Source organism: Perna viridis, chromosome 14 (assembly GCF_037379345.1).
Source record: "Perna viridis isolate PV_CMFRI_1.1 ecotype Kerala chromosome 14, ASM3737934v1, whole genome shotgun sequence".
Classification (NCBI taxonomy): Eukaryota; Metazoa; Mollusca; class Bivalvia; order Mytilida; family Mytilidae; genus Perna; species Perna viridis.
The window spans coordinates 18880511-18890747 of record NC_142458.1 but is presented as its reverse complement, the minus strand read 5'-3'; the positions used below and the strand labels follow the sequence as shown (position 1 = coordinate 18890747).

General features: G+C 32.9%; 1 pseudogene; it reads left to right on the top strand.

Annotated features, from left to right (window-relative positions):
• The first annotated feature begins 6712 nt into the window (after window positions 1-6712).
• Window positions 6713-9203, top strand: LOC148598503 (uncharacterized; annotated as a pseudogene).
• The last annotated feature ends 1034 nt before the right edge of the window (window positions 9204-10237 follow it).

The window sequence follows — 10237 nt, the reverse complement described above, 5'->3', positions numbered from 1 at the left end:
ATACATAATCTGTAAAATTGTAATTTAACATGTATTTAAGTATTATATTTATAATTATTGAATGCAGAATTAAAAACATAAAATGCAACTGGTATAATGTACCAACTAAAGCAGTTCTAAAATAACTTAAAATGCTTAACAAAAATTAAAAGCATAAAATACAACTAAAACAATGCTTTAACCAAATCCATTCTGACATAATTGAAAACGCACACAAAAAATTATAATAATGCTTCCCCCATTAAAGCAAAATATATATAGCTTTGTGTTAATAAATAAGCAAACTTTAAAAATAAATAATAAAGTCTTTAATTCCAGATGTATTTATTGTTAAAAGTTTTTATATCTTGAGTAGTTAAAATAGTATTGTTGTCACATTTAGTGGCATTAACTACACCAAGGACAGTCGTTCTCAAAAGTGTTGAAGAATGAAATGAAGATTCTCCTATGATTTAGTGGTTCATCTTCTTATATGATGTCTTGTGCAACAAATGTACCAATTGACAATTTTATTCAGATGAAATTCCTGTTTTGATTTGGTCTCATCGTTAACAAAGTATGAATCACTTGAAAGCCATGTTTTTACTTTTATATGTTCGCCTGTAAAATTGGATTTTATAATTCCTACCATGGTGGATACCAAAGCCAAAAAGAAAAAAATATTAATTAACAAAAGTCATAGAGAAAAAAGTTTATAACTTGTGACACTCAAATATTGCAAACGTCTTTATGTAATTAATTATTTCAACATCATAACAAATTGGTCATGACTACCATATAATGATGTTGAAATTAATTTTCATTTAATATTTTGCAATATTAAAATTTTCAGTCATTATGAAATCCAAAATAGTGCTGTTAAAAACAATTATTGAACATCCTAGCAATCAAACTTATTTAATTGTATTTGATTCCTTAAAATTTGGTTTCAATACAAATTATATGAAATATAAGTGAAATTCATATACACATTTCATGTTATGGAAAGGTTTACCTTGACAGATATGAAAAAAAACCTTTCACTAAAATATATAGTTGTTAGAATGGTTTGGACCAACATACACACCATGGAATCAAGGAGAGGTAGTTTTTACCCTGAATATCTTCCGAGATTTCAGGTACTGTAGTACTTTTCCGTGGTAAACAATTGGGTTATTTTTCTCATCATCCAATACATGTTTGATATATTTTCCTTTATAAAAAGTAGGTGCTTTATGCTGGTTTACAGAGTCTGAGGACGATGGCTCTGATACCGGATGTGCCAATGGTTAAAATTAACATCTCATCAAATTTTCTATAAATCTATTAAAATTATATATTTTCGTCAATATTCTAGTTTAAAATCTATGATGTTTGGATAAAATTAAAGCCAAAGACGACAGATGGAATTAGTAAATGGTTTTAGAGTATAATTGTTTTCATAACTAGTCTAGGACATAAAGAAGAGAGCTCTTTATAAGCAACTGCACAGTTTTTCTAATAATACTAAATAAGTACATACCAAGTAGAGCCTGTTATACAGGAAATGTGTCAATCTACAATAAAGAATGTAATAAAAACATCATCAATGAAGAAAAATACTATATTGTACTGCTTTAATATAAAATATGAAAATTATATCATACATGATAGATTTATTTGTTGCATCATGAAAATAATCACTTTAAAACTTGTCAAACAAGAGAAATTCAGTTGTACATGTATTTAAGTTGTTTTAGTTGTCAAAATAAGGTTTAACCGTAAACAAATTAAAACATAAATTGTTTTTTTTTTAAATTGAAATCATAGAATTTTGACCCAAATGGATAGAAGAAAAGTAATGAATGGATGTTAACATTCAAAAATAAAGTTACATTTAAAAAAGTGGATTGCTCAGTAAAATTCATGTTTTTTTTATTGTCATTTTTTCCTTTTTTTTGTTAATTTGTAAAATGTTTTAATATGTAGATGACTTTTAATGAATGCTGAAATATCTAGTATTTCTAAATTTAGTTTATCATGTAAGGCATTTTTATGAGTTTCTATTAAGTGAATAGGATTTAGAGTTATCTGCCCTTTCCAAAGGAAATCTGAAATATTTATGGTAAATCCAAAACAAATTATGTAAGACTATATTAGGTTTCTATTTTTGCTATAAATTAGTGCTATCTATGCACAACAACAGAAATATATTCAAAATTTAGAAAGTAATTGACATACAAAATCATTATTAATTGGTCAATAAAACAAAAGTGTGAGATGCTGAGCCTGATTGTTACTGTGCTAGACCAAAGAAGAAACAGCAACCCAACCAGACACATTATTTGGATTCTTTAATCTCAATTTTCAGATAACATCAAAAGTTTAACCTTACCAAGTGACTATAAAGCAAACATTTTCAAATAGAATCTCTGTGTACTATGTAATGTGAAGTATTTCTGAAAAAAAAAAAGAGTGTTTCAAAAAAATAGCCATACGTAATATTGATGATAATTTGTATGTATACATACTAAGGGTTCTTCATGATATCTTTTTGCATGGCGCTGCGCCATGTGTTACTTTCCTTGCACCATGTGTTCATTTGACGGGCACCATGTATTCAACAATTTGCGTCACACATTACAAATCGACAACGTATTTCCAAATTACGCTTACTTATTAATCACCTATACCTGCCATAAGTTACTGTGGTTAAATTATAAAAAAAAACTATAATGGCAACAACATAATGACCACACCTACTTTCATTCCTCTAGAGCTGTGGACCTGTAGTCAAGCCTATAGGGAAGGGAAATTAAAACTTCATTTTAGTATGATTGAGTTGGACAGTGCAGATAGAAAGACTGTTGTTTATAAATTTCTATGTTGAAGCCTGTGTTATTAAATACGTCTCGATCTACCTTATTATACTTTCTTTGGCAATTTATTTTCTGCGTTAAAAGACATGCTCCACAATGAAAATGTGTCCAACCAGAGATTGATCCATGTGTTCATTTTGATTCATGGAGATCCCTGATATTTACCTTAATTAAAAATGATATTCATTTTTTAAAATTTCACTATGTATATATTTAATACAGTAATATTTTATCATTATGTTTATTTCACATCAGCTTGACATCTATGGAAAAATGTATAATTGTTGATAAAAAATGCTTTCTAGAGTCTATATGTATTATATGCAGTTGATGTGTGCACAATGGATATCCAATTAAATCAACCATGTAGTATGTTTTCATTAAGGTTTTTGTTTGTCTGTTTGTTGGGGTTTAACGTCCTAGCAGCAATGTTTCAGCTATAGTCAGAAGATGAACATGAAATGGATGATAAAATAAACTTGAAATGATGATGAAATGAAAAAAAAGATTGGACACAAGGATAATAGGGTCGCCAAATTTTGATTGCCACTAGGAAAAAGGGGATAGGTAAGGTCGGGCAATTTAGCCTCTTGTGGCGGAGCCCTATGGTTCCTACTCCTATCGAATACCACAGTAGGGTTCTTTAACGTGCGAGGAACGTGGCATCTTTCCCAACAGAGTGCACCACTATGGTTTTTGGTCAGGTTTTCCTTATTATAGACTGACAACCCCAGCATGTAACACGCCAGGGGTACCCCATTCCACCACCTGGGGCACACATCCCAGTTGCTCTGTGGGCAGAGCGTCTAGCCCCCGAATAGGTTTATGAGCAGTATTTAGTCGCCTTTTACGACAAGCTTAGTGCTGCTTCAGGACTATTCTTTTAAAATCCGGACCTGCACGGGGTTTATCATTAAGGTAATATTTGTTTAATATTTTTTTACTATATTTTTTCGAAATATTTTCAAAACTTCAGATATAATTGAAAAACCAGATTGTCATCAAGGTGTAAGTAGAAGCATGTTTATCTGTAAAAATGACTCTTATTATAACATTTTACTAGTAATCTTCTTTATATACAATTTAAATAACTTATTTCCAATAATTGTTGCTAATAACAAGGGGAGCAATGTAACAAAGGAAAGGAACCAGTTGAAACCCCCTCCATTGAATAAATAACCTACACTCTGTAAAACAGCATTTCTTTAACATGCCAATATATGTTTCAATGAAGATGTATACTTATGCTAGTTGTCAACTGTTATTTAATATATTGATATGATTTTCCAATTTTTTTACCCCCCTTTTCTTTGTGTTCAATTTGTATATGTAATGTTTTCAAGTGTATGTAAAAAATATTTATATAGTTTTTTTTCATTCTGGTGATTTTTAGCAAAACAAAAGTTTTTAACAATACATTGAGAAAAAAAAACTATAACCAAGGGAGTTAACTCTTAACCTCATATTTCCCAAATCAATTTTTCACACGTATTCACATAATAGTATATTTTAATGAAACACTCAATCGGGATTTTTTTTTACAAAAATTATCGTCTATTGGAAATGCCAGCGCATATTATAAGAATATTTACAAAAGAGAAGAAATCCTTTTGAAGAAAAAAAAAAAGGTAATTGCTCTTATTTGATATCCTTGATTAATGGATGTATCTGTTATAGCTTTATATTTGATCTACTTCTTACCTCCAATTCAAAATATCAACCTAAAAAAAATTATCCCACAACTGAATCATACGATTATGTCCTGCACGTGAAACATGAGGAACACCAGCGCCGGAAGTCAATTTTCATCTAGAGTTGTCTTCCCATTCCGGTGCAGACATAAATTCCGGTAGTATTTCTGAAGTAGCTAGCTATTTGTTACATTAAAGGTGTGACATCAGACAAGTGAATTATTTCTTGTTCAATTTCTTTGTATTTTTCCGTGAGCGTATCAGCAAAGTGCTGTAAGTCAAGAGGAGTACGGATCAATATAATCTGAACTGATAGCATTGAAACTAATGAATACTTAAGTACCAGTCCATATAAAATTCAGAAACTGTCAATGGTAAAGTGATTCATGCCGAAGAAAAACCCACCAAAGAAATGATGCCTTTTTCAGTCTACATATGATATACTTTCACTTTCTGCACTTATATCTGTACTTTTTAGAAAATCATATATTCATCTTCCAATAAAATCACCGAATAAACATTAACTCTTGTAAAGTGCCATTTTCATGTACAATCAATATAATTTATATCTCAAAATCGCAACTTCCAAATGAAAAATTAAGGCTGGTTACACGATTTGTAACTGTCTCTTACAAAAAATAAAACTGAGTTTTTTGACATACATGAAACACCTTCTGTCTGATTTTTAAAAAGACTGCTACTTAATATATTGGATTCGTTTTAGCCTCTTTGATCTATCGTCGTCATTGGTGGGCGTCATTTTCTAGACTTTAGAGAGTAACACCCATTAGCAGTAGCAGTGTTCAGTATAGCAATATAATTCTCGGATACTTATAAGTTTGTACTACTGATCTTATCATTAAGTATAAGCGATGGTTAGAATCAGGCAACATGGGAAAATTAGTAACATGCATGTCAAAACCGTCGATTTGACAATATAATTTCACTTAAGGATGATTTCTCTGTACGAAAATGCTATTTGATCTGTGAATCGCTGGATTTGTTCAGAAAGTTTTGACGAATGTTAGAAAAATGATATTTTTGGTCCTTGAAATATTTTTTTTGCAGTGCATTTCAATGAAGTTATGATTCATTTTACCAACATGATATGGAAAATATTATCCTATTTCCTTAATTCAGATGGTGCAAATGGTCTCATTACAATTTCAAAATGGTGATTTTATTCATATCATGTTCCACTTTCTGTCTTATTCTTTTAGAGATTGACACTAAATATGTTCTAGAAACTTGACACAAAAATAGACAATTTGTTACCAAGGCTTTCCAAGTTTTGATTTGCTTTTAAATGCAAGATGGAAGCTTTAAATATAATTTCGTTTGTGAAAGTGTAACAAACTTCAGTTAATTGTCGTTTACATTTTTTCCATACAGGACTATTTAAACTATCCTAGCTTTAAATACCACTAACACCGGTAAATCGAATCAAGTAGACCTTTTGTGAAATCACGAGATTGTACACGTATAGAAATTTAACAGGTGAGTTTTATATCAGTCGGCTCATGGTCATTGAGTGAAGCATTGAGTTTGGTAAAGTAGCAGTGGGGAATTATAATTGTCAATTCAGGACATGGATATCCCTAGGCTAATGTTTACAATACTCAGGTAAGTTAATAATTAATTTTATATTGTAAATTATAGTCTATTTTGCTGTCGAGATGATATTTCTTGCTCGCGGTCCAGAATGTACGAGAAATTGCCATATTATGCAAAGGTATAGATGTTGTAAGTAATTTTTGGGTTCAATGTCTATTTACAGGGGTTTTTAGACCCGGTTTTGGTGTGCGTCTTGCACATAGCTAGCGTCGACCTGTCGGTGATAAAATGGTTATCAACCTGATGTTCCCGAGATGGTGTAATAACGCCTAGAGTCGGTGAAGTAATGTCGGTGATTAAACAAACAAAAAAAAAAAAAAAAAAAAAAAAAGCCGTTGGAAAGCTAGGAATTTATTATTTTTGGAGCACAAAGTCCGTTATATTAATTTGTAAAGTAACCGAGAAGTCCGTGCTAGATATGTTCGTTTAACCAGTCAGGGCTTACTGAATACAGCATTATAGTGAAATATATATCATCTGGTGTTCTCTTCGTCAATATAGAAATCTACAAAAAATGTGTGAAATTAGTCTATATTTCGTCCTGTTATAATTATAACAAAAGTCCAAGGGAAACAATCCATTTCATTCGTTAATTTTACAGTACATGCAACGTTCGACCTTACCGGGAGGTGTGCAGAAAAAATGGTGGTGTGTTGAGACTGTGAATCATTTAGTTTATGTGTTTATTTCATTCCATTATATTTAGTTCTGTCTTGTGCGTGTATATTCAGTTACATTTATGTTTATTCATTTCATGATGTCATTTATCTTGAATTTACTTTAGTTTGTTTTGTTTATTAAATTTATGTTTTACATTTTTTTGTTTTATATGACATTGGCCACTTGACAATCCAAAGAACTTACTTCTTTACAATGGTGGCAGCGGTGGGATTGTCACTGTGTCAATTGTCGTATTAGATTGACTGTCAGAGATAAACAGAGAGTGTTATTCTGACACATATTTGTGTTATTTTATGTTTGTTGGAATTTTTTTTTTATTTGATTTTTGATTTTTGTATTTTGTATTATATAGTATGGCAACCGGTGGTCTGCCAACATGGGTTACAGAGTTGTTAGAGAAGGGTGAAAAAGTAGAGGTATGCCTAGAATTGTTGAGAAACATGCAGGCGACAGAAAGGGAGGAGAGGGCAGCCGAAAGAGAGATGAGAAGGGCTGAGATGGAGAGGGAGGTAAAGTTAAAAGAGCTAGAACTTAGAGAGAAAGAATTATCTCAGGGTGTAGCACAACCTCAGACAAGTTCACATTTGAAATCAAAACTTCCGAAGTTTCAGGAAAATCAAGACCCAGATATATTTTTGAAGTCATTTGAGAAGTTAGTAACCCTACACAAAATACCCAAGCCAGAATGGGCCCTTAGATTAGTCCCTTTACTTTGTGGGAAAGCTTTAGAAGCGTTTTCTAGATTGTCAGAAGAAGACAGTAGAGATTATGGTCAAATTAAGACTGCTATTTTATCTAGATATGAGCTCACTGCTGAGACATACAGGGAGAAGTTCAGAAGTGCCCGGCAATCTTCTGATGAATCATTCAAGGAGTATGCCGTCAGATTAGTAGGTTTTCTTAGGCACTGGCTGAACGCGAAGAGATAGGTACTGACTTTAGTAAATTTATTGATTTAGTAACAAGAGAACAGTTGATGGTAAGTTGTAGTCAAGAGCTCAAACTTTGGATTAAGGAGCAGAAACCGAAAACTGTTGACGAGTTGATAGAAAAAGCAGAGGTATTTCAGCAAGCCCATAAAATCGAACATGTTATTTCTAAACCACAATCATATATGAGAATAAATACAGATCAGGCAAAGCATCAAGGTAAGAATTTTCAACAGAAAGGAAGACGACAAGAGACTAGAACTTGCTTTATTTGTAAGAAGGTAGGTCATATAGCACCAAATTGTTCTTCAAGAGCAAACAAGTCCAAAGAGAGCACGAATAAGCAAAGTAAGTTTGGTTTATGCATACAAACACAGCAGGGTCATACAGTTGATGACTATATCAGTGGTATAACCGTTAAGTTACCGGGTGTTTCATGTAATGGAGACAAAGTGCAGGTACACGGTCTCGATATAGTTGAGGGTAAGATTAACAGTGATAAAATCTCTGTTTTAAGAGATACTGGGTGTTCTACTGTATTTGTTCATAGTAAATTTACTAGCTCAGATCATTATACAGGTCATAATAGAGACATATGTTTAGCAGACGGTACAGTGAAGCAGTGTCCAGAGGTGTGCATTAACGTTTCAACCCCTTATATTTCAGGCGATGTTAAAGCATTGATTTTAGATACACCGTTCGCAGATTTGATAGTTGGTAACTTGGTGAATATCTCAGTACCACTTAGTATTGAAGAAGTACCAGAGACCAGAGGTGAAAATGTTTTTGTTTCAGAGGATAAGATTCCATGTCATGCAGTTGAGACTCGGTCTCAAAGAAAGAAGCAGGTTGAAGAAGATAGGAATATAGGTGAGACTACAGTTAGGCTTAGTGGTGATACACCCATATCACAACCTATGGAATTTTCAGATATTTCTAATGATTTTAAGGTTTGTGACAGGAAACAGCTGATTAAGTTACAGAAGAGTGATGAGACTTTAGATAAGGTAAGATCATATGTTTGTGACGATCATCAAGATCAACAATCGTATTTCATGTACAATTCAGATTTACTTTATAGAGTGTATACGAAGCCTAGTGGTGAAGTTATACATCAGATTGTATTACCACGACAGCTGAGAGAGACAGTTCTTTCTTTAGGACATGATATACCGTTAGCGGGACATCTTGGGAATAAGAAGACAAGAGACCGAATTATGCAGCATTTCTTCTGGCCAGGTATATTTAATGAAGTAGCAGAATACTGTAGATCGTGCCCCGATTGTCAAATGGGTACAGCAAAGGGGAGAGTACCACGAGCCCCTCTGATTAGCATACCCCCTATTGATGAGCCATTCCAGCGAATTGCTCTTGATTTTGTTGGCCCTTTGCCTATGGCTGATAGCAAAAACCGTTACATTTTAGTATGCGTTGATTATGCAACTAAATAACCTGAAGCGATTCCTTTGAACGATCAGGAGGCTAGTACCGTTGCTAATGCTCTTATAAGTCTATTTTCTAGGGTTGGCATAGCTAGAGAGCTGTTGACAGACCAAGGCAGTAACTTTATGTCAGAATTGATGCTTGAGGTATGTAGATTACTACAAATAAGTAAATTACACACTAGTCCTTATCATGCAATGTGTAATGGACTTTGCGAAAAGTTCAATGGTGTACTAAAGAAAATGTTGAAAGCATATGCAAGAGCAAAGCCAAAGACATGGGATGAATATATCCCCTACTTATTATTTGCATATAGAGAGGTGCCAAATGAGAGCACTGGGTTTTCGCCATTTGAACTGTTATATGGCAGACATATAAGAGGTCCTCTTGCGGTGCTGAAAGAGGAGTGGGAAGAGCCGAGTACATGTCAACATATCTATTGAGCTATTTATTAGATACAAGAGAAAAAATGAGAACAATGGCTGAGTATGCCACTGGAAACGAGAAACAGGCAAAACAGAGACAAAAACTATACTATGATAGAAAAGCAAGAGATAGGAAGTTAGAGGTTGGCCAAAAAGTACTGGTGTTATTGCGTACACATACATCAAAGTTATTAGCTAGTTGGATAGGACCGTTTGAAGTTACTGACAAAGTTAGTCCAGTTGACTATAAAATCAGAGTAAGAGGAGGAAAAGAAAAAGTATTTCATGTTAATATGCTCAAATTATGGCATGAAAGGGTAGATAATGATAAGGGTAATACTGTTACAGCAGATGTTGCTGCGTGCTTAAAGGTAATTTCAGGTCTTAACACAGATGAAGGTACAGATGACAGTGAGATGAATACAGCAATTACTCCCGTCTTACGTAGAAAAGAAAGTGTTGAAGATGTTAACATTTCTCCAGAGCTGACAGTTGAAGAGAACAAACAGCTACAAGAACTACTGTCTGAGTATGAAGACATCTTTAGTGATGTACCTAAGGTAACCAATATTATAGAACATAAAGTAATTACAAAAACAGATGAACCAATATACAAG